Raw genomic sequence first — 25,891 nt, 5'->3', positions numbered from 1 at the left:
TTAGTTTTCCAGTCTATTTATTCTGCCACAATTTGCCACCCCTGGAAGCTCCAAGTCCTTTTTCTTGGTCTTCCCACTTCCCTGAAAATGTGTTGCTTTGTTAAGATGCCATATAAGCCCATGTTCTAAACACCCATATAAGCTACTTCTCACTAAGTGCCCCCATGCATATGTGAGATGCACATGTTAGTAAACTTGTTTGTTTTTCTTTTATCAATCTGTCTTTTGTCAGTCTAATCCACAGAGTCATCACTGAAAACCTAACATGATAGAGGAAAAAGATTTTTTTTTTTCCCCAAAAGAATCAAAAGGGTACTGCATTTGGATTTAGAAGACGTAAATCCAGGAACGTGGATCCAGTTCCTGGCTCTGCCTTCGTTATGTGGTCATAAGTCAGCCATCATGAGCCTCAGTTTTCCTCGTCTATAAGAAAAAAAGCAATAGCTTTTGACCTACTTGACAGGACTATTATGAAAGGTGAGATCATGCACGTAATACTTCATAAACTTGAAGTGATAAGATTAAGTATTTTTGCCCCCTGTCTGGAAGTTCCTTGAGGGCAGAGGTTGTGGTTTATTTGATGTAAAGTTAAGTTTATTGTTATGAGTAACTTTATCTTTGGCAATTCTTAATCATACTCTCTGGGACCATTGCACCTCTTTCCACTCATCTTTGTGCTGGCTCTTCCTATCTTTCAGAACCTGCTTTGAGAAATCTACAACTCCAGCCTCTTGTATCTTGATCAGAATAGAGGCATACTCAGGCTTGAGACAACTGGAGTTTCAATGCACAGGCCACTAGGGAAGGAAAGATATGGCTGACCCTTGTCCAAGGAAAGCTACAGAGTTTTAAATGGTAGACAAGAATTAGAATGAGTGTCCAGTGATTCAAAGGGGCTAACAAATTAGCCTTACTTCAAATTAATATTCATTGGAGAAGGTTCTAGGTAATAGAGTGTCCAAAGGATAGTGTGACGGTAATAACATGTTTCCAGGCAATCCATCAACCAGAAATGGTAACCAGGTAACAAAGAATCAAAAATTTTTCATGAGCCATAAAATTGGGCCAGAGTTTCATTTGTGGTATACAAAGTTAACTGCACTTTGTTTTACTTTATTTTTAACTTAATATGTGGTACAATTGTTTCTTGTCAACATGTTCTTCAGTTTCTAAATTATAAAGGTAGCTATTTTATCTACTTTTAAAGTATTAATGATTATTTCTTTTTATCAATAACTGTTTTCAAATTTAAGGATACTTTTTGCCTTGAATTGTATGTTTTATAAATTAGTATCTCCCTCCATTTTCTTCTTGTCTGTGTTTTGTCGATAAATATCCTTTCTTCGCTTTTTGTCACATTAACTCTTATACGTTGTTTTGTTAAGAGGCAGATATTTTGCTTCTACTTTTGCCCATGATGAAGAGTTCTGTCTTTTGGGGGTGGCTCTACCTACTCATAATTACTATTTTGTTTAAATGTTGTCAATTTCTTTTATTGTTTTCTTTTTATATATGAACTATTTATATATGAACATTGCTTTTACTTTCTACTGTGATTTTGAATATAAGCTCTATGTTTTGTAATTCTGATAGAAGTCACCTCTGGGTATTACAAATATTCCATATATGTTTTTTAAAGTTTAATTATTTTGAGAGAGAGAGAGCGAGAGATAGAGAGAGTCAGCATGAGCAGGGGAGGGGCAGAGAGAGAGGGAGAGAGAGAATCCTAAGCCGGCTCCGTGATGTCAGTGCAGAGCCCATTGTGGGGCTCAATCCCATGAATTGTGAGATCATGACCTGAGCTGAAATCAAGAGTCAGATGCTTGAACAACTGAGCCACCCAGGCATCCCACAAATATTCTATATTTTTATAATAATCAAACTCAAGGATAAAATGGTAGATTAAAATATTATATAATTAAAATGGGGAGTTTATTCCACTTTAATTTCTTCTTACTCTCTCTCATTTCTCTACCATGATTCCCTTGTTTCACTTTTTCATGTGTATTATACAACTGAACTCAGGTAATTATTGGTAAACCATGAGTCTTACATTAACTATCTTTTATTGTAAGCGATCCCTTGATATGTATCATTATATATTAAAGCTTTAATTAGACTTAGTTCTGTCTTTAACATGTTTGAGTGCTCATCACTATCTTTTTAAACATACTCATACTCTTAGATGTTTATGTTGGTCATCTTTTAGTAAGTTGGAATACACACCATCAAAGGATTTTTCTTTCAACAAAGGTTGGTAAGTGATCTATTTCTGAGTCTTTCTATATTTGAATGTGTCTCTTTTGCCTTCATCAATGAAGAAAAACTTAGCTTCATATGAAATTCTTTGCCAAAAGATGTTTTCTCTCTCGAATGTGAGTACACATAATTTTATGTTCTTCTACATTTATTTTGCTGAAGATAAATGCAAAGTTTTCTTCCTTTTTAATGATAAACAGTTTTGAAATGTATTTTTATTTTTCTATCCATTTATTCAACAAAGCTTTATTGAGCAACTAGTATGGGTCAGGCTTTTATCTTGTCCCCAGGCTTTTATTTTGGCATGGTGGGGAATAAAGTAGACAAGCATTTCTGTCCTCATAGGATTACATTTTTTCTTTTAAATGCTTTTGTGATTTTAAATTTTATGATTATATTTAAGTTTTTGTTCTTAGATGTATTTTGTTTGATCTTTTCATAAATTCTGCCTGACCTGAAGCTAAGGTAGCTTTCTTAAAACAGTAAAAGCAAATGTATTTTCAACTCCAGACTGTTATTTCTACTTATGCCTCAATTTTTCAATATTTTTGCCCCCTGGGGAAACCTATGATTCTCAGCTGCATCTTTATTCTCCATTATGAATGTCATCTTTCCTCTAAAAATTTGTATAAACTTTTAATTTGCTTTTACATTCTGAGAGCTGTGCACAATTAGTTACTTTACACAACTTATTAGCTTTCTGAATGTCAGTTTTGCTATTCAGTATTTCATTTCCAGGTTTGATTTTTGCTGTTATTGGGTTTGGTTCTTTATTCCCACCCTGAGCCTTCTTTCATGTATTCTATTGCCTTTCTTCCCTGCTGATTCATTTAAATGTCCCTTTAAATTCTGTTATTGCACTAAAATATATGTATAGAACAGTAAATGTATCAAAAAATACACCTTGATGGATTTTTACTATGTACAAACAACTGTGTAACCAGCTCCAAGTTCAAGGTTCAGAAATAACATCACCAGCTCCAGAAATAACCTTCATGCTCCTTTCCAGTTACTATTGCCCTCAGAAGTCACTCTATGGTCTTTTATTTCATATTTCCCCCTTATTTCTTCTTCTTCTTCTTTTTTAAATAGATGTCATGTCTACTTGAATCTCAGGGAGATTGTGAAATGTTATTCTAAAATTTTCTCCAGGTTCCTGTAGTAGATTATCTTCAGAGACATGTTCTTTTACTCAATTTTTGTGATGCTTCCTTTTTCCTTTTGTTAGTGTTTTGTCATACCCCCACCACCTTTTTTTCCCCCTCCTAAAATGAGGAAACATCTACTCAAACCCACAGTTGGCTAAAACCACTTATCTGGATTTCCTGTTGGCGCTTCATATTTGTAAGTCGCCTGCCGATTGAATCCATTTCTCAGGTCTTCAGCTGATTATCAACAGAACTTAGATTGTCATCAATTGCTGCCCTATAAGGGTGAGATCTTCCATTATCCCCACTGCCTCATTCTGTGGTGTTTTGAACAAGGTAAGGACTGAAACTAAAATCTCCACTTTCACCCTGCCAAAGTTCAGTTTTCAAAACTCCTACCTGCTGTGGTCTCCTTGTTGGGTCCAAACCCATCAGAGTGTATTCTGCCCCCTCTGCCTTCACTTTCTGTATAACCACGTCTATGTCACCAAACTGCAGTCTTGACATTATATAGAACAGTTTGGGTACTGACATAATAGTACTCTGAACACTTCTAAATGTGACAGCCACAAAGTATTGGGAAGACCGGTGAATTTAGAATCATCCAGGGCCTTCCTTCTCCCAAGGTAGTCTCCTGACCAGGAGCATTAGCATTCACCGGGGATTTCTTTGAACTCAGGTCTCACCCAGACCTACTAATCAGAATCTGCAATTTTACAAGATGCCTTAGATTCCTGTGCACATTAAAGTTTGATTAGCACTGATTTAGAAACTTGAAAAATATTGGTATCTAGTCTTACCCCCCAGATACTAAGTGTTTTTAGAGTGAAGCCATGTACCAGTATTATATTGCTGCTGTAACAGATTACTGCAAACTTACTGGCTTACAACATTCATTTATTATTTTATAGTTCTGTAGATCAGAGGTCTAATGAGCTCACCTGGTTACTCCACTTCATGTTCTCAAGGCCCATATGAAGTTACAGGCAGGGTTGTGTTCCTTTCTGGAGGCTGTAGGGGACAGAGCTTCTGAGTTCATTCAGGTTGTTGGCAGAATTCCTTTCTTTGCCACAGAGGAACTGGGATCCCTGTTTCTTTGCCATGGAGGAACTTGGGTCCATGTTTCTTTGCCATGGAGGAACGGGGTCCCTGTTTCTTTGCTGGCTGTGGCTGGGGATCATACCCAACTTGTAGGGGCCTCCTGCATCCCTTGACTCCTGGCTTCTTTGACTTCAAAGTGAGTAGCCATGGGGTTTGAGTTCTTCCAGTGCTTGGGATCTCTGTGATCTCTGCTTCTGCCCCATCTCGCCTGCTTTTCTTTCTGCAGTGTTATCTCTGATTCTTCTGCCTTCCTTATCTGCTTCTAGGGCCCATGCAATTTCACTGGCACACCTAGGTCACACTGGATCATCTTCCTATTTTAAAATTAGTTGACTAGTGTTAGCCTTAATTCCATCTACAGAAACTTTCACAGCCACACTTAGATTAGTGTTTGATCAGATAACCAGGGCCTGGGAATATTGAAGAGGGGTGGGTGGCATCTTTAGAATTCTACCTACTTCAGGCCATTTCCAGGGCCTTTTAATGTGTGGCCAGGGTTGAGAATCACTGATAACAATCCTCTGATCTAGGGAGAGAGCAAAAGGTATTTTCCCACCTTCTTCTAGGTATGCAAGAGTGCTGTGATTTATGAAGTAAAAAAAAAATTATCTATTGTTCAGTTGATTGACAGCTATATCAGCCTACTCATTTTTTCTCTGTAATTGACACTGGCCTTATTTTTGGAAGGAATAACTCTAGTGGTTATCTATAGGTGTCTGCATTTGGACACCGTCATGGACTAACTATGTGTGGGTGTGTGCCTAGAGAGAATTGGAGAGAGGCAGTTACCAGGCTAGCCTGATACCAAAGTAGGCCATAAATCTCCACTAATTGAAACTGAGATTTTACTACTTTAATTTTTATTTTCCATCTTTCAAGCAGGAAAATCAGGACTTAAAGAGACTAAAGGTTTTTGCAAAGGCACATGTCTATCATGAAAGGAGTTACCTGGGCTGCTGAAACATCAACCCTTAACATTCACCTTCTGGGGTATTGAGCTTTACTTTGTGTAATCTACTTTTATTTCTTTTGAATCTCTAGTACATGATTTTAACTTGAAGGGGGAAATATGTGATCGAGAATAAAATATGCGATTTTGACAGAGCTGGTTAAATTTCTGTGAGGAAAAGTGGTGTTTGGGGGTGGTGAAGCCCTATGTGCACTTTATCAAGTAGTTATTAGCAAACAGGGAAAGGTTAGGTTTGAATCTAGTGCAAAAGTTCAGGGTAGATTGAGATTTGAAATTTCATAACCTAGGGTCAATATTGAGCTATTCTAAGTCCTAGAGACAGAACTTTGAGAGAACTATGTGTATTTTTACTTTCAAAGACCCTTGATAGAAAAATTAAGCCATCTTTTATGGTTCCCTTCTCCACAGGTAAGCCCTGTTTAAATAATGGATGTCTTTGTCTTTGTTTTTGCTGAACTATAAACTGGCATATTTAATTAGCACTAATTCTTAATTATCAGGGTAATAGGAAAAGGGGAAAATTAAAGCATTTAGAATCCCTTGATAATCATTTTAGCCACAGGAAAAAAAAAATCAAACCGTTCCCTCCATTCCTGGTTCTTAAAGCTAGACTTATTCACATGCACAGCCTGCTTATAACTTACAAATGCTGGATCTTGACTTTGGAATAACTCAGAAACCTCTGATTCTTCACTTGTGATTTCTTTTCATTCACTCTTGTCTCTATGACCATGAAATTTGACTTGATAATTTACTCTTAGATTCCAACCTCTGGTCTCACAAAGTTAAATGATCTTTCTGACCCTCTCTCTCGCCACCTAGGACCTTGGCACTATTGCACAGTTTTTACTTGTTTCTTTCTAAGCCTTTATTGTATTATTTAATTATTTATATTTTATTTTATCTTAGTTACTTTATTTATTATTTATTATTTCTAAAGATTATTTGTTTCTCAGGCTTTTATTCTCTTGGTGAGGACTTTAGACTCCACTTCTGATTACAACAAACAATCCCAGAATGGTAGCCTGGCTTGGCGAATTTCAGCTACTCTTTAAAAGGAAAAGGTGAGAACGTACTTGGTCATTACTAGGTCACTAAGATCACTAGAATTAAAAAAAGAGATCTAGGTTTTGTCACTTTTCTCTATTGTTGTATACTCCTTCCTTATTTCACTCATAATGATCAAAATGAGTTCGGTTTAGAAAACAACAGTATAGATAGTAGCCACATTGTGTAATTGGCTATATTCTTTTTCATATTCATAGAGATATAACCTAGATTAACATGAGTATCAAAGCCTAAAATCACAATTTTAGGACTAAAATGGATTTTAGTGATTCAGTAATGTAGATTAGTATTTGTTGCGTGAGAGTTTCTTGAGGATTCACCCCCCTGAGAAGCTAACACAGGAAGTTAGGCAGAGAAAAGACAGATGGGTAAATGAGGGCGGTGCTAGCCTCTCCATTTCAATACTAGCATCTCATTTTGCCTAAGTGCCAACCAAGATTTGTGTTTGAACAAAGGCTAATGTGAATTAAAAATATTAACAACTACGGATCTGGTTCATTCATTCTCCATTTAAGGAAATAGAGGCCCAAAGAAGTCAAGGGAATGAAATCATAAGAATGCCAGAGACTCTCAGCTCCTATGCCAGCACTGACCCACAAACTGTATTCTGTTGAGTGGTTTCCCCAAGCAATTAAATGTCCGTCATAATCCTCATGCTTCCTTTGATAGCCTAGTAAATTATATGTGGATTTCATACTTATAAATTGTTAAATAAATTTTCTAATTTTATGTTTATATAGGAAGCCTGGTGTATTTTTTGTTCTCAGAAATTGATAGACCTTTCACTGTTTTTCATTCCATAAAAATTCAGGTGCAGGGTGAAGAGAATACTGAGATAAATAAAATATGTTCCTAGACCTTTAGAAGTTCGTTGTTTAATGATAGAACCTATTTTGGGAGGTAAAAATTATGGAACTCTGGCATCATAGACACTCAAGATTGAAGGTAGTTTAATATAATTTGTTTTAATAGAGTTTAATCAATTTAATGTAATGTGAACAACAGATATTGTTGCATGAATGAATGAATAATGTTAACATGCAGTGTTTCCATTTAATTATCTTAGAATTGATGACAATTTTTATGCTTGTCTACGGCAGCCATAGACATGAAATTATAAATATATTAGGAGGTAGATGCCAGGATTTTATCTATTTCCATTATTGGAAACTATGTCATATTTTCTTTTCTCTATTTCCTTCATAGATTTATGAAAAATAGCCTTTGGTTACCTCTAAATTGCATCTGCAACTTCCAAATATATAAAGGCCAAAACTTGAGTTAATTACTATCGTTAATCTACGTAGTTAATTCCTAAGTATAGTGAATTCACTTTGTAAAAATTTTGTATGTGTTCACATATATTCTTGTAGATATTGCTATTTCGCAAATTCATTCACTAATTGAACAAAGAATTTTTGCTATTTCCCAGAGACTGTGCTAGGAATTAGTTTCTCTACCCTCAAGGAACTTGCAGCAAGCAGCAGTTTCTTTTGTCTTATGTTTTCTTCTACAGATAGAAACAGTGAATTGTGCATTGGAAAAAGATGGTGTCAACAAATTATAAATGCATAAATACATAATGAAAGGAAACTTTCATTATAAAGCAAACATATCATTCCAGAATAAAATACACAATGGATGTCTTTTGAATTAGAAAAGAAAATATGTTCTTTTGCAGTACAAACATAGGGCTAAACCCTACAAATGAATATGAGAGCTATAAAGATCTATTAAGAAGCAACTGTTTTATAAAATGAAATCGTACGTTGGATACACTTATCAGCCACCAAGCTAAAGGTAGGAGCAATAGAATCTCTATAACTCAAAATAAAATCAACACGTTTCCCCTCTAAGTGAAGGTGGCAAAGGGAGCATTATGGACTCGTTTGCAAACTTATACATAGTAATTTCTGGTTTGATATTTGCTCTTTCTTACCTCCCTAATGTAGCATCATCTAGATTGCCTCAAGGTAATCATGCACGGGAGACCACTTTTGGGGGAGTTATTGGGTCTCCAGTGAAGGGAATCAAAACTGATCAAAGGAAAAGAAGGGATGCCTTGAATTGTTTTGTAATGACATTCATTTCTCAATGACCTTCTACCACATCATCCAATTTTTAAAAAAAGAATAAAATTCAGCACAATGTGCAACTCTCTCAGTGAATGCGGGGGTTGGGGGGGGGGTGTAGAAATTAGGTGTTATCAAGCAGGCTTTCAACATTTTGTCGCCCAACCAAAGATTTAGGACATGACAGTTGGAATAACTTTGAGCCTTGGTGCCCTACACAGCTATTAAACACTAGTTAGTGTGTAGATATGTCCTCAGCTGGCAGATGAAAAGGTCTAAAGTTCAGATTGTTTCAAGAAGTCATAATGAAGCCAGGAGAGCCATGTTCTTTGTGAGAGAAATGTCAGCGCTTGAAAAGTCTCTTAAACTGTTAAGGACACTTCATTACATAGAAGAACTGACTTAATATACTTTGCAAATGACTTCATAACATTCAATTTTGAGAATCATTTCCATTCTTTTATTCACAGTACATGGGGAAATTAGCTGAAATATTTATCTTTGCTTCTCTCTAAGTTTTATAGCACTAGTCAAAAACTAATTAGACTCTGGCAATTAGATCCTGCATATATGCTTCCCCCCCCCCCCCACTCCTCCAGGAGTTTTCCTTGTTATGCAGTTATGCAACTTCCTCTGTTGTAGAGAATGGTCTATTTAGCTTAAAGGGTTTTAGTTTAGATTTTGTTTGTTTTTTTAAACATCAAGCTTATTTATTCTTTTCATGTATATCCGACAGGTGGTTAGGAAAAGAAGAAATGAAGGGAGCCAATCACCAAAAGCAGTAAGCATCTAATGAAACATAATCCATAAAGGAGAAAGAAAGATTTATCATCATATTTGATCACTAGACAGGCAGGAGTCTCCCAGAGATGTCTCCCAAACAAGGCAAGGACTGTTATAGAACAAGTTCAAGTATAGTATTAATCTTTAAATTCAGGAAAGTGGTTTTCTCCCCCTCCCCTGCAGAGTTTCAAAATGTGTATATCTGCAAGACCTGCTCTCCTAGGAGTTCTCCCTATTGGAATGACTTGCTCTGGTGGTTGGCTTCCTCTTTTGTATGACTGATGGGTTCGAAAATTGGGGGAACTTTCTGGAATAGGAAGCTCAGTAGTGCATGCGTTAGCTGAATATTGCTCCTAGCCCAAGAGAAAGATACTTTCCTTTGAAGCTTTTTTGCCCCCTGGGATTCCCTCTGGCCATGTGAGAGGCAAGATCATCAGGGTCAAGATTAGGATACGAATCTGTCATAAATCTAACAAAGGGCTGTGTTTTTTTTGTTGGTGGTTTTTCATTTGATTTTGGTTTTCTTTCGGTTTTAGACTGAAGGCCAAATATTTTCGCTGTAGCTTGCAAGCGATTTGGTCCATCTCACCAGAGCTGGGGGTTCCACAGGAGAGTTTGTGGCCACAGCCACAGGAAGACTGATATTTTGCAGTAGTAGGTCTTCTATGCAAATTTTCCTTGAGAATCTGGCAGTAGGAGAATAACTGCTAACCATTGGACATCAGGAATGCCAAACATCTCTAACCTTTTCCTCAGAAACTTGAACAGTACTGATTTTCCCCACCTCAAAATAAATGGAAATAACGAAAAAAACGTATTACCATAAACCACAGTAGGCACATGCTTGATTACTCTTAGTCAGTCTATATCAATGAGATAAGGGCACTTGATTTTAAACACATGTAAATGCATGTAAGAATTAGAGCTACAGTTTATGATGAAATGTATTAGGGAAGACAGAAAAGACATTGACCCTGTTCTTTATACATTTACAACCTAGTAGCAGACATAACTGAATGTAAGACTAGAGGAAGTCTGAGAAGTCAGAGCTGGAAACATCCTCAAGTTTAGACATTGGCAAATTTTAATTTATGCATTTAATCGTTAATCAAATAATTCAGTGCCTTCTATTTCAAGGCACTGCATTGATCCTATGGATGATGTAAAGATATATCACACCTGATTCAAGGATACTTATCTATGAAGGGAATAAAATATTTATAAAATAAATACAAATAAAATAACTAATAATAGGAATAATAATATGAATAATAAATACGAATAAAATAACATGACTACATAGGGGAAATACAGATCAAAAACTTTGGAAATAAGAAAGCATTTGAAGTAAACCTTGAAAGCAGGGTCAGATAGAAAAAGGGCATTTAGTTAAAAAGAATATGTATAGAACTTATTTGTAAATGAATAACATTAGAGATTGTCAGCAAATTTTGATATTTAGAAAGTTCTGTTTGGTTCTGTGTGGTAGGCAGAATTCTAAGATGACCACCAAAATTCCTGCTCCCTGGGTTCATGTTCTATTTTATCCTTTCCCTTTAGCATGGATGGAGTCTGTAAATATTATAGGTTGTATCCTGTGAATAGGTTATATTAGGTCATTAGGTCATATGAAAAAGATGAAGGGATTTTTGCAGCTGTAATTAAGGTCCCTAATTAGTTCACTTTGAGTTAAAAGTCAAAAGGGAGCTTATGCTGGGTGGGTCCGACCTAATCAGAGAGCCCTTTGAAGAAGGTCCAGTAGTCAAAAACTCAAAGCAGTACAGAAACTTTCCTGCTGACCCTGAAGAAGCACACCATCATGAGCTCTACAACTGCAGGGAAATAAATTCTGTAGCTGCCCAGGGAGCTTGGAGAAGGATCCTGAGACTCAATTGAGCTGCACCTCTGGCTGCTGCCTCAATTGCAATCTGTGAGACCCTGGGGAGAGGACCTAGTGAAGCCCTTTCCAGACTTCTGACCCACAGAAACTGTGAGATCATGAATGATATTGCAATCTGCTAATTTGTATTAAATTGTAACATAGTACAAAAAAACCTCAATACTCTCCAATACAGGTTATATCATGACCTTCAAACTGAAGTACATGTGCTCCTAGGGGAGACAAAAGCTTTCCGGGGGTTCAGAGGCACGGACAGTTTCAATGGAATCAAGCCCCAGACCTCCCCCCTCTCCCTTCCCTACTTTTACATATCTTTCTCCAAACTGATCTGTGTGAAAATGTTCTGGTTTTCCTTTCTCACTCCATCTTTAACAATCAACTTTCTTCTGTTTTGGCAAAGAAAGGTCAGCTCTCACCCATCTTGGATCTTACTCTGGTATATTGCCCCTGGCTGAGAATACTGTGAGGTGGCAAACAGAAAACAAAACAAATGCTTGAAATAGTGGGGTCTGCAAAGCCTCCTGCTGTGAAGCCATTGTCTGTGGTAGGGCTCCATATCTTTCTCTGTCTTACATTTATTAAGGTTATGGCAGAGCTAGGCATTAGAAATAGGATATTATGGCCTGGAGTCAAGATGATAGGAATTCATAAATATTGTAGGATTGGCTAGAGTTGATGATGGCACATTATGTTTAATGAGCTACCTTCTTCCATCCCCTAAATGTTGTCAAGTACTGCATTTCTCCTGAAGATCAGTCCTGGTGGGTAAGAAGTGCTGAAGATTGTGCCATCTTTTTTCATTCAGGCAACAAACTCATGACAATGCTCAGTATATCTGTCTACCTTGGAATTAGAATAATCAAGATTTGTAAAAGGCATGCTGGTGAATGTCAATCTCTTCAGAGTGCCCTCAGCATGGTCACCAATCTCAGTCTTGAGAGCTTGGTGAGTAGTTACATGTCCCTCCTTGTCTGCTGCTCCTCAGGGGAATATTTTTGGATGATTTCAAGGAAAGGGAGAAAATGAAATGTCACTTCCAACAGATTATTACACATTTGAGAAAAAGGAATGCATATGGCAGGCAAATTAGTATTTCATATTTCATTGAAACATTATTCAGATTCATAGAAGGGTGGTGCCATCTACTTTTGCCAAAAATATTAGATTATTGTAACTTTAATATTTAATGCTTAGTCCCTTATGGTCACAGAAAAAGCTACATATCTAGATAGATGGATAGTTGTTGCAGGGATATATAATGAGATGATCAGTAAAAGACTTTCAAGCATAAAACTACATTAGAATAAAATTCTGAGGAAGAAGTATGGAAATACAAGTTTAAGCACAAAAGTGAGTGACATAAAAATACTGACTGTTGGGGCACAGAGCCTGCTTTGGATCCTCTGTCTCCCTCTCTCTTTGACCCTCCCCCGCTCATGCGCACACGCACGCGCTCTCTCTCTTTCTCTCTCTCAAAAATAAATAAAACATTTAAAAAATCTGTTAAAGAAGATCATATTTAAGAGCATTTTAAATAGGTTTTGGTGGTTGTCAAGTTACTATATTATTTAGATTTCACTGGATACATATAAAGTAATATAATAATTATACTCTATAATATAATAAATGTTATTATAATGTTTATTAAAGACATAAATACTTAGAATTATGTTTTTATAACTATTTAAACTTATAATAACATTTTTTTCAATACCAACTTAAAAGTCTATGAGAAGATACATGGTTTTACAATATTCTTTTAGATCTGTGAACAAAGAGTTTCAAGGCCAAATGTGAGAGGACAATGTCGGAAAGGTATTCTAGTGCTTAATTAAATCCACTGGGATAAAGCAAATAAATTTATTTGGTAAGAAATAGGGAGCCAGTAACATGGGAAACAATGATTTTTTATTTAGGATGTCCTGGGTCTCTCAGAGGTGCCGTATACTCTGCAAGACTCTGTGATCAGAGCTGTGCTTTAGGATAGTCTGCGTGACATGCAAACCAAACTTCAGATTCTAAGCAAAGGTTTCACCATTCAATTTTGGGGAGATAATAAATTTCTGAATTATTTTCTATCAAGTATATGTTTGATAAAACCTATGAGTGGATCCAACCCTTCTGAGCACTACTGAAGGCAATTTAAGGTCTAGCACCATTTCAGGCCAACTTACCAAGGAAGCCAGAGGAGGTAGTGAGCACCTGTTTACCCCAGCTGTGAATTCCTGGACACCTGAGCAGATAGGTAATATAGGCCAGACATGTAGATAAGCAGCTGATTTTCTGCTATACTGCCTTGATCGTAGTCAAAGTAATTTTTTTTTAACATTTATTTATTTTTGAGACAGAGAGAGACAGAGCACGAAGGGGGGAGGGTCAGAGAGAGAGGGAGAAACAGAATCCAAAACAGGCTCCAGACTCTGAGCTGTCAGCACAAAGCCCGATGTGGGGCTTGAACTCACAGACTGTGAGATCATGACCTGAGCTGAAGTTGGACGCTTAACCGACTGAGCCACCCAGGCGCCCCGATGATAGTTAAAAAAACAAAAACAATAACAATAACACCAAAACCCAAGAGATCAGTAGTACTTAGAACTGAATACTTAAATTAACCTTTTTAAACAGACATCAAATTCTGACCCTTCATGATGTCATTCTTTGTGGCACAAACCCCTACTACACTTTTCCCAAGATCTCTCATCAGGAGTTTACTAGACCAAGTATTTTGCTGTCTTGTATTGCTTGTTTATTCTATTTGCATATGTTTTTTCTCATTATAATATCACAAATATACAGGCATCATAATGGATAAGAACCCCCATGTTATATCTCAGGAGGATAACATGAGCAGGTCACCCTCAGTTGAACTTGCTGCTTCATTAGTAAAATCTGTGTTTAACTCACCCCATGTTGGTTATTACAAACATTCTGTGGGGTAACCTTCCTTATTCTGACCATCTCTCCTATAGGTCTTATTAATTTTCCACGTAACCTAGAATTCACTCTTTACGAAGTCTCTATTGGCTAAAACCCTCCCTCCTCTATCCATCAGTAAATTCATCCTCTGATGTCTGATAAATGATTTATTAGAATGTGATCTACTCATCACTTTAAGGAGAGCTGGTCCAGGAGGCAGAGGGGATTTGGAAAGGCCTGTCAGTGAAGGCAAGTAGAAGAATTTGAGTTTTTTCCATCAAAATGAGATAAATGAGTACAGTTCCCTTAGGTAACATTAGGGTATGTTGCTACTCCCTGAGGACCTAGAACCGAAGCATGCATCTAGAGATTGCAAAAATAACCTGAGATCTTCTGAGGAAAAAAAAATGCTATTTTAATATGCAGTGGTATCCTCCTCCCCAAATTCTATTTATGCTTTCATATTATAAAAGGGTAAAACACGACTTCAAATTTGGGCAAAAGAGCTTTTACTTATGTAGGGCAGGGCTCTTTCCTACATTGGGCACTTTATCATCTGACAGACTGGTTGTTCTCTGGCAGGCCCTCATTTGTTTCCTAATTTAACATGAGTCTAATCAAATATTGGTGTGTATCTATAAAAAGATCTCATCAAAGGTTTGTAGCTTGGTCACATTCAGCTTAATAAAACAGAATTCTGTTAGCATAATTGGTTTGTTTCCTCACAATTAGATAGTCTTCCAGAAATTTTCAATGTCATTTGTTGTTCATCTTTCTATTTAAAGATGCATTGATTGTCTTGTTTGGAGCTGTTTGCCTAGATATCTAGAAAACAAAGTGAAAGAATCAGGTTATTATCATCACAATCGATGAACCACTATTTATTGTTGTTGGTACTGTTTTCTGACATCAAGATCCTAAAAGGGCCACCACACATAATATAGTTATAAGATATAACTATACTGCATATATATGGGTGCCTTAGAAGAGGTATGCTATTTTTCACACAAAGGCAGTCAAAAATAACACAAGAAGTAAATGTAACTTTTAGCAGAATGATTTTTATATACACCCATATTTATATAACCTTTATTTTTCCTTGATACTAAATAAGAGATTGCATACTATATTTTAATACATCTTTAAGGAGATACATTTTTTTCCCTCTAGCAAGGGAGTTCGATACAAGGACGTTGTATTCTTTTTTTAAATATAATTTATTGTCAAATTGGGTTCCATACAACACCCAGTGGTCATCCCAACAAGTGCCCTCCTCAATGCCCATCACCCACTTTCCCCTCTCCCCTCACCCCCATCCACCCTCAGTTTATTCTCTGTATTTAAGTGTCTCTTATGGTTTGCATTAAGAAGGTAAATTTGAATTATTCTTGTACTAGTTCACTAAAATCTTACAGCATAATCTTTATTAGAAAAGCTAGTTACACTTGATATACTTTGTCACACCAAAATTCTATTTGCTCTCATAAAATGGATTTGTATTCCTGTTTCATATTTAATTTTGTGCATATTGTAAACCAAAGTTCTGCACTTCAATTGACTATTCATAATAGCTGATTGACTAAATAAATTTCCCCCTAAAATCCATCCCACTAATTACTTACTTTCCTGTTCATATAACAAGCATACACATTTATGCTGTTGTAAGGTGAATACAAAAAGATTTATTTATTTTCTACTCCCCTGATAAAAATTTGCTACAAATATAATTGGGTGGAGATTACAGTAAATTATGTTTTATTTTCTAAATTCTAAAATTTAAATTGTCATCTGAAGAAACTTTTGAGTGGAAATGCTTGGAATAGATTTATTTATAGACTTTACTATGGGAAATAGCCCAGGACTTTTTTGAAATGTTGAATAATAAAATAAATCTTTAAAATTGATCAGTAACAATTAATTAATTGATAATGACTTAAGAAAAATTTTCTTTAGTCTATACAAGAAATTTTATAAATGGAAGAAAAAATTGTCAAATTCCAAGATAATGTACTATAGAGAAACAAAATATATTAGAATGAAATTTTATTATAGTGCATGTACAGTTGAAATTATCCATAATTCTTGGATATATGAGTTGAAATTGGGTGTATCCAATGCAAAGAAAATCTCGAACTCAAAGACAGTATGATAGAAAACATAATAGTTTTGGTACTGCTGTTATCATTCTTTTCACTAGGTCTTAGAAGTTTCTGCAGGGCTTTATCAGGATGGAAGAGGAAAAGAGTAATTGCTACTTGTCACAGGAAATAAAAGATTACTTAACCCTTTCTTAAAAAAAGAAGAAGAGCATGCTGCTCTTAGAGAAGATCCTCTCTAAGAAGATATAAAACAACACTTTCCCATTGAGGTCAGAAGTATATTTTGTTTATGTGCCTATGTTCACTATGTATTTATTCTCTCAAACTAGTAAATTATAAGAGCACTCCGTCTACATAAGATAAAGTTAGAAGAAGATATGCTTTGTATTTTACCTCCTTCTGTACTATTTGAAAATTTAACAACAAACAAATATTATCTTGAAAACCAGTAGAAACAAATATAGTAACATTTGTAAAAAATTTAAAAAAAGGAGTAATTGCTGCTTGATGGAAAAATGGAAGACCTTTAAGCACAGGCTAGCTGCACTTTCCTCCCTCCTTCTGTGCTACATTGAAATAGGATAGCATTTAGGATTTTCCCTAGAGATAGCAAATGGTTCCTACACAGAGAGTAAACACTCCTTTTGCAGTAGTATTCATTGTAAACAAGGGCAGAAAGTACACACACATATTACAAATCACACATGGGTAGTGTTTTGTTTTACAGAACAACGTAAAGGAATTGATCTTTATTAATTTGTTTTTAAATTAAGCAGAAAATACCACTGATGAATGCTCTGTTTTATAGTGATTAGTACCACTGTGCAGGTAAGCACAAACCTAAGTACATTATTTTGATCTTTGTTGGGGGTAAAAAAATATCACCGATGAATACATGTTCTAAATTATAAAATAGCAATCTCCTTCTTTCTCTGTGGATTGACATCTACGAGTTATCATTGTCAACTGAAGATGTAACAGTGATTTTTTTATTTTCCTCTGCAATTATTTGAATGAATGGTATTTGCAGTTGGGTTAGCTTGTGGAAAGATTAAACATGAATATTGTAAAAGAGCTACTTTTCTTATGTATAGTGTATTTTAATATTTCTTAATCTGTTTTTGTCATGTACCTGTTATGTGAATTGTCAACACTCTTGGTGTATGAATGCTTGATTTTAAGGGCTTATGTTCTGGATATAGATTCTAATTTTTTGGAAATAGGCAGATAATTAAATATGCCATGTCATTTTTATAAAGTTCCTTTTGGGGCACCTGGGTGGCTCAGTTGGTTGAGCATTCTACTTCAGCTCAGGTCATGATCCCACTGCTCCTGAGTTCAAGCCCCGCCTCAGGCTCTGTGCTGATAGCTCCCAGCCTGGAGCCTGCTTCGGATTCTGTGTCTCCCTCTCTCTCTCTGCCTCTCCCTCACTTGTACATTTTCTCTCTCTCTCTCTCTCTCTCTCTCTCTCTGTCTCAAAAAGAAATATTTAAAAAATTAAAAAATAAATTAAAGTTTCTTTTAAGGAAGATGGATCCTTAAATACAACCCGAAGGTCATAGCTGAGTGAGCTGCTAATAGAGCTCCTTCATGTGAACACTTGGATCATCTTTAGATATTCAGAAGTATTCCTGGGGTTGAGTTCAAAAGATGCAGCCAAAGAAAGAGGAGTATTAGAGTGGGGAGAATTTGGCATTAGAAGCAGTCTGGGAGTGATGGAATGGGCCACAGGGACAAAATGAGGGGGCTAGAGGAGGGGAACAACCACCCCACAGAAGCCCGTGTGCTCCCTGGGCTCAGGGAGCCAATGAAAATGTCCCAGTTATAGGCCAAATGGAAAGGGTTCTGGAGCGGGAAAATCTAGTGTTCGATTTTCAGTTCTTGGCCTTGTATACATTATGAAGTAATGACCAACATCCAGCACCATATTTTTGTTGAAACAGTGAAGAAAAGTATTACACACCGGAGATAGCCATACTCCTCTCAAAGTAATTCTACAAAAGGAAGTGCCAAGGTCAGAGACGTCCATGGAAAACGTGCTCCCTAGAAACATGCAGACACCTTTGGAGGGACATTCATCTTCCCTCAAGGCACCAATAAGAAAAGGGCTCGAGGCAATCATCCTTCCTTCTGAAAAGTCTGGGTAGCTGTAGCTGGCACTGTGTTTCGTAAATATTTAAAATCACAAGAAATTATGACATAGGCCGGTTTATGAAGTTTAAATTCTGCTCTCCATCGTGGCTCCAAAAATCGGTCATATAAGACTTCCAAAACCAATATCTTGGCATCTCATGCTAGCACTTTTATTAGACTATGCCTTTCTTCATCTGTTTGCTAAAGAACTATTATGTACTTTGTGTATACCAGCCTACGCTGCATTAGGCCCTAGAAATGCAAACACAAATAAGATTGTCGCTATCCTCATAAAGTTCATAGCCAATTTGGGAAAAAAAAAAAACAAACAAACAAGTGCATAATTACAATGCGATATGAGAGGATAAGAATAAAATTATATAAAAACTGTGGTAGGATTCTAAAGGGAATAGAAGGTAATTATTGCTGGGACCATTGGCAAAATGCTCAGAATAAAGATAAAATTTAATGGAGACTTCAAGTTCAAGGTGAGGGACTGAGCACATACTCTAATCTCTTCTAAATCTCATTGAAGTAACATAAGGAAACATAGTAATCCTGAAGAACTGGGAAGGATGCCATCAATAGGTCAGAAACTGAAAAAAATTAGAAAAGAAAAACAGATCTGTCAGGATTGACACTGGGAAGAGCTATAGTGGTTGAAAGACCACTACAAATTGAATGTCGTTTTCCCTAAAAGAACACTAAGAGACTAAGAATAAAGAAAAGCCTGATGTTAAGCATAGGAAAACTGGCAAGTAAATCACTGAAAGATTTCCAGTCATCCACTCACATTTTCCGGAATGCCTAGATTAGTTTCTGCCTCCAGATTACAGCTAGCAAATATAGATCTCCAAACAGAGTTTGCAAAAATGGGTTTCCAGCCAGGGCATTAGGGCTGGAGAAATAAACAGGACCAGTAACTCTTGCCTTCTAGAATTCATGTCAAGAAAGCATCACGGGCATGAAAGGAAGCTCGTCTGTCTGTATGTTCCATCTCCCTCCCACCATATGGCTCATGCAATTTTGAGTCACATTTACTGAAAGAAGAGTGGTTTTTCACAAGTGCCGAGGAAACATAAGCTATCAAACTGATTAATTCCAGACGTTCATAAGTAAAATGAAGAGATAACCAAGAATCACTGGAAGGAAAAGAAGGCAGTAATGGGAACAAACAGAAGATCTAATCTCTGAAGCAACAGTTACTGCAGGAAAAAAAATAAATTTTTCAAATAAATCTATTTGATATTCTTAGAGTGTTTTTTATGGAGATACCACATCCATAGAGCAATAGTAGGTTGTTGGAAAAAGAAAGAGGGAATTGAAGAATAAACAAACTTTAGGGAAATTAAAAGCATATTAGCATTTAAAGAAGTCAATGGAAAAGTTGAATTGCAAAACAGACATGACTGACAGCTAAGCCATTAATCTGGAAGCTAATGTATTGAGTACAAACGCAATAACAAAAATGATTAAATTATGAGAAAAGAAGGGACAGATCCAAAATATCTGATACCACTTTAACAGAAGTTTGAGAAGAAAATGCAATTTTAAAAGTTTATTAGAATAAGCTTCTGTTAAACTGAAGAAATTCAGGTCTTTCTTCAGACTAAAGAGCCCTTCAAACATTTTAAGGTAATATTGTGAATGAGGAGAAAAGAGACACAATTTTAATAAATCTTGGTAAACCTTGTGGATTCCCAAATGCAAAAAAAAAAAAAAAATCTAAGCGAAAGATCCTTACAAGTTAATTATTAGTTGTTAAGCTGGGTTGCTAAATGATTATGGAGCAGTGTATACAAGTTAATAAAAGGATTTGATTATATAATACTATACCAAAACATAACTATACAATTAAACCAATATGCCACTTAGGTGCATGCTAGAAAAAAATTATTTAAGGTAATGCTGAAGCAAAATTAAAAAAAAAATGAATTCAAGGGGAAAGACCTTAAACATAGGAAGCCATGGCGAGAGACGTATTCAGTAAAACTTCTAATTGAGTGTAGGCAATTGCTGATAATATGGCTATGAAATTTAAAATGATTGTTAAAGAGCTCCTGAAATATGCTAGGGAGAGTAGACAGTAAAATTACAATCAGTGGGGAGTTAGAGTTCTACATGAATTTAACAAAATGTGGGAGAATGGGGAAAAAGAGCTTGTTGGAGCTCCTGTTATAGAAGATGGTAAGAGGCTATGCATATGATTGGTTTTGCGATTAAGTGAAAACATTTTAAATATATTGTTATAAATTTAAGATACAATATATAATTCTATAAAAATAAGGTAGAACTGCCCTATCCCTGAATAAAACCAAAAAGGTAAAAGAAAACTTGATCATAATAGGAAAAGTTCAGAAGGAAAAAGAGTAGCCATACGTTGATAATAAAACAAAGCAGAAAAAATTCAGAGCAACCTTACCTATGATTGTAGAGGGAAAATTTTAAATAAAATGTTAAAAACATATATGAGGAATGAATTTAAATTAATAATACAATATAATAAACCATGCTTTTTATTTCAGGAATACAAAGTCGACTCAACAGTAGGGAAATGTATTAATATAATCTCTCCCCTAATAGAATAAAGGAGTATAGAATCATTTATGTTACCTTCTTGGATCACAAAGACTTTTATGTTTGTACTCCTGCAAAGAAACCACTAGAAATTTACACTAAAAATACCTTTCACAATAGCATCAAAACTATAACTCTAAGCGCAAGAAATATTTATGACCTATAGGAACAAAATTGTAAAACTCTACAAAAAGATGTTACAGAAAGATCTTAATTAAAGCTAAATATGCTATTTCTTAAAAGAAAGATTCAATATTGTAAAGATATTATTTTCCCCAAATTACCATATAAACTCAATGCCATTTCAGTCAAAATTACAATGGGACCTTTTCTGAACTTTACAAATTGATCCTAAAGTTTTTTTTTCTGGAAGTGTAAATATTTATAATGACCAAGACAAACTTGGAATTCATCAATCTGTTTATTTTAAAAATGTATATAATAGCAACCTCCCCCAAAGATTGATGAGCAAATTATGAAATATGTGGGAAAAGAGTATTAATCATTTATTGAGACATGTTTTGAATCCTATAAGATAATGGAAAATGGTGATGATTTTAGTGTCTGTATTTGATAATGACAAACATAAAAGTATGAATACATGAGGACAAAAATTGTCTGATGACATGAAAAATAGCGTGTTAGAGATGAAGAGAACACGTCTTACTCTTAAAATGTCTAATAGAGTTGATTTATCATCTTTCAATAAAACAGCAAGTGGAGCCCTAAATAATGTATAAACTCAGGAAACATTAATCAAGCGTTTATTTTTCTTTTAAAGTCATATAGTCGAGAATGCTTTATTTTCAGTTAGGAGAAATAAAGTGATAAAAACAACCGTGAGCTCATTCTCCCTTGCAGCCATCCCACGTCCTTAGCCATGAATCATGGAGGCCTCCCCTGCTTCCTTGGGGGTAATCTACAGAGCTAAGGCTCTGTCACTCTTCTATTGTGGATGGAAATCAGAAAGGCTGAAGTTCTCAAAGAAATGCTGCAGGTATTTATGATTTAATATTTTACCTAATGCCTCTGCTTGAAGATTTACTTTTAAGTCTGATTCGTGAGGCTGACCGATCCTTTCAGGATGGTTCTAATTACAATTCTTTTTCCATGTAATGAACCAAATCTTCGCCTCTGTAATTTCTGCCCGTTGGAACTGGTTTTATCCTTTTGAAACACAGAGAAGTATTATTTCATGTGGCAGACCTTCAGATGTTTGGAGCTACTTTGATACTATCCTTTGTCTTCTTATCTCCAGTCCCAACATTCTTAACCCCTCCAACCCTTTCTCATGTAATGCAGCTGATCTCAGCATTTTCTTTACCTCCCTTGATAGAACCTTAGTTTAGCCAAGGCAAATCAAATATGCTCTCCAGATGTAGAGCAGCCATGATAGAGGCCAGTAAGAATGTTGGGAGTTCTACATGTAATTTAAAACTGTATTTCTTTTTTTAGAGCAGTTTTTGGTTCATGTTGAGCTGGCTGTTTGTAAACACATGTTGATTTACTCACATGAGCTACTTAAATTATACTTCATCTATTCTTCAATTAAGTAAATTATTATTTAAGTTTCAAGGGTCAATCTTCAATACATCTTTAATTTAAACTTATTAATTTTTAGTCTGTTGAAACAATTGTAAATATTGATTGCCACTCAACACGTTACCTAGTTAACTCATTTTTAATCATCTGCCAATTTAAATAGCATGTAACTTATATCTTCTTTCAATTTGGTAACCAAAATATTGAGACAATCAGGATCTCATTGCCATATCCCTAGAGAGGACCAGGTTGACATGGTAGTCATGGCTGTTTAGCTAGCTATGACCTGGTTGACTATACTCTTGTTCAATTCACACTTTATTTTCATAGTCTCAGGAATGTCATGAGAGACTTTATTAAATTTCTCCTGCAGGAAAAATGCTTCATCAATAGGAAGGTTTTCTGATTGCTAGGTTTTGTTTGTTTGTTTTTTTTTGAAAGAAACATAATTCTTTTTTAAAATTACAATCTTATGTGGAAAAATAATTTATAGAACATAAAAATGTGTAGCTGCTGTAGTTGAAATATGCATGAAAAATGGGACATTTATACTCATCAACCCCCATTCCTGTCACGCTCTTCCTCAGCCATGGCTGCCCACACACCTCAGGGCTCCAAGGAAGACATTTGAGGACACAGATGACATCCTACTATGACTATTAGGAAAGCCAGCTTCACCATGAAGGAAATGAGACTAATTCAGTATGGTGTAAACAAGAACAATACATGTTCATGCTTTGGGGTTCACCCTTCTATTTGAAGTACTCCTTAGAATCTATTTAATATTTTTATTTGATAATATGTCTAAGAGAAATACTTCCAAGCTTACTGATCTATATATTCTCCTTTTATAATAGAGGAATTAGAGTCAATGCAGAGGCCAGATCCTGGTGTTTGTTATATCCTCTTACAACTCTCACCTAAATACATATGTGAGAGATTTTGATAAAGATCTATTAAGAGACCAAAATTGCAATAGCACAGGAAGCCAAAAATAAGAAAAGGCCATATGTTGTTGTGTGAAGGGGATTTTTAATGACTTGGAATACACATTCTAGTGTAGATTTCGTCCATTTACTGCACCAGCACTGCATAAACAGCTGCATCCCGTGTCTGCTCCTAACTTTGCGACTGAAGGATTATGTTAACCAGAAAATCTGAGAGCCAGCTAAACCCTGATGCCCAACAACTTTAGTAAAGATTATCTATCTACCTACCTACCTACCTATCTACTTACCTACCTACCTACCTACCTATCTATTTCCATCTATCCACCCGAATTATTAATAATAATACAGGAACACATTGCTGCATGTCCAGGTCTAAAAACAAGAATTCACCAGTACTCAATCGGCAAAGTATCTGGATAGGAGTAGTACATGCACTCTGTAAGTCTGTAAAATAAAGCATCACTATAGAAGTATCAAGGATGAGGAAACAGGGTAGTATTGAATAGCATGACATGGGGTTTATGGAAAATTTTTCAATATAAAGTCAAAGAAGAATTAGCCTGGAGATTCAGAGAAAGAACAACTTCTAAAATATTATTCTATAAGAATACGTGGGAAGTAATTGAGAATATTTGCCTTACTCTCCTCATAAAAGTCTAATATCCTAATGAAAGTCTAATGATATGACTATCATGAAATAGTAGAAATAAGAAGCTAGTACTAATTAGTATGTCTTTGGCTGCAAGTAACGGTTCTGATGTTGGATGGCTTAAATAAGAAACATTATTTTCTCACATGATTTGAGTATGAGGGCCAAGTTGATTCTCATGCAGGTTCATTGCAGAGGTCAAGTTGTCATCAGGGCCTCTGTGTTCCTCCGACCCAGTTTGTTTTTGTTTTGTTTTCAGGCTGGTTTACCTCAAAGTCTAAAGACGTCTGCAGCACTCCATGTGTCACATCTGTGCTAACGTGCACATGATAAAAAGTGATGAATCTTCCTAAGTCTCTTTCTTAGGAGGAAAAGTATTATGCGGAAGCTCCCAGTCAGCTTCTCTTCACATTGACTCGAATTGAATTATATGAATGTTCCTCAGGCAATTACTGAAATGTGAAATAAAACAACTCTGACTGGCTTAGACAAATTTTCTGGGGAGATTATCACAACCATTACAGGGCTATATAGAGAGAAAAACATAGGATGAGTAGTAGGTTATAGAAGGGAACGAGCTGAAGAGAAAAATTAGAATCCACACTGGAAAAAGTAAAGAGCGGGAATGAAATTGGGAACATTGGATTGGCAATAATAAGTTACAAAAGCTCTCCCCTGTGTGCTGAATAAAAGGACCCAGATATTTTAGACAGTTAAAAAAGACATGGAAGGAAGAGAATAGAGACTAAAAATTATGCTTATTATGATAAATGAAGGAAAAAAATGGATAAAAGACTATCAAAGACTTCAGGAAGAACATTTTCATGGGTGAAAACTGACTTGAGCCTACAGATGAAATATGATCCCATATGTTGCAGGTGAAATGAATAGTAAGAGACCATACTTTTACATTGTTAAATCCTACAAGTATATAGTCAGGGAAATAAAAAAAATTACATAAAAAGGGACAAAAATTGTGCTAGTCTCAGACTTTTATTTTGTGGTACTAAATTGTAAATGACAATGCCTGTAGAATTTTTAGACGAAAAATGTAATTTAAGAACTTGATGTATAGTACTCTAGCCAATCTAGTTTCAAAACAAAAGAATAGCTGTATTCAAGAACTCTGAAAATATATTCCTTATTTTCATTTCTTTGCAATTGATAATATACTTAGGTGGACAACTCAAGTTAGAGAAAAGTGTGGTATCAAATTTTTTTTGAAGTTAAGCAGTAGCAACTCAAGATTCAAATACTCATCTAAGAGGTCATTCAAATGTAAACATGACAGAAAATTTTTCTTAGGTATTAAAAGCCCCCTGAAACCCACAAGACGTATGTAATCTTTCAGAAAGAGACATTCCTCAGTCACTTAACCTAAGAATAGTACTGTGGTAATATGGAAGGACTGGTTGTTAGATAGTAAGAAACATAAGTGGATGAAGCATAAACAGCTGTGGTAGTATGACTATTCAACTGAATGCAAAATACAAAACTATTGAACGTGGTGTTTTATATAGTAGAACAGTATGTACTAATAAGTCAGTTTCACAACTCCCATTCAGAAAAATAAAAATCAACAAAAGTAAGAGTGGGTAGGTCGTAATTTCTATGTGTCCTTGAGAAATAGAGAAATACAAGTTTAAAAATATTTTAGAGGTGTTATCACTGGTAAAACTAAGAACAAAAAAATAACTTCGCAAAACTACTATGAAATAAAACAA

The 25,891-nt window shown here is 35.5% G+C and overlaps 2 long non-coding RNA genes across 3 annotated transcripts in view; both read left to right on the top strand.

Moving 5' to 3' along the window:
• Nucleotides 1–238: 238 nt before the first annotated feature.
• Nucleotides 239–9,497, top strand: LOC122230653. Of its 2 annotated transcripts, none has more exons than XR_006207678.1 (5): nucleotides 239–477; nucleotides 6,435–6,542; nucleotides 7,358–7,491; nucleotides 8,063–8,346; nucleotides 9,355–9,497. It is a non-coding gene; the product is annotated as an uncharacterized LOC122230653 (long non-coding RNA). The 2 variants fall into 2 exon arrangements; XR_006207677.1 differs by lacking the exon at nucleotides 239–477 and adding an exon at nucleotides 5,396–5,498.
• A 2,615-nt stretch (nucleotides 9,498–12,112) lies between these two features.
• The window catches only part of LOC122230654, a 38,235-nt gene continuing 24,456 nt past the window's right edge, over nucleotides 12,113–25,891 (top strand). Inside the window, exons 1-3 of the long non-coding RNA XR_006207679.1 lie at nucleotides 12,113–12,246; nucleotides 16,415–16,585; nucleotides 21,888–22,023. This is a non-coding gene — a long non-coding RNA (uncharacterized LOC122230654). The remainder of the gene's footprint in view (nucleotides 12,247–16,414; nucleotides 16,586–21,887; nucleotides 22,024–25,891) is intronic.

This window comes from Panthera tigris, chromosome C2 (assembly GCF_018350195.1).
Source record: "Panthera tigris isolate Pti1 chromosome C2, P.tigris_Pti1_mat1.1, whole genome shotgun sequence".
In the NCBI taxonomy this organism is placed as follows: Eukaryota; Metazoa; Chordata; class Mammalia; order Carnivora; family Felidae; genus Panthera; species Panthera tigris.
Note: the sequence above shows the minus strand (reverse complement) of the source record. Positions and strands in the feature narration are given on the sequence as shown.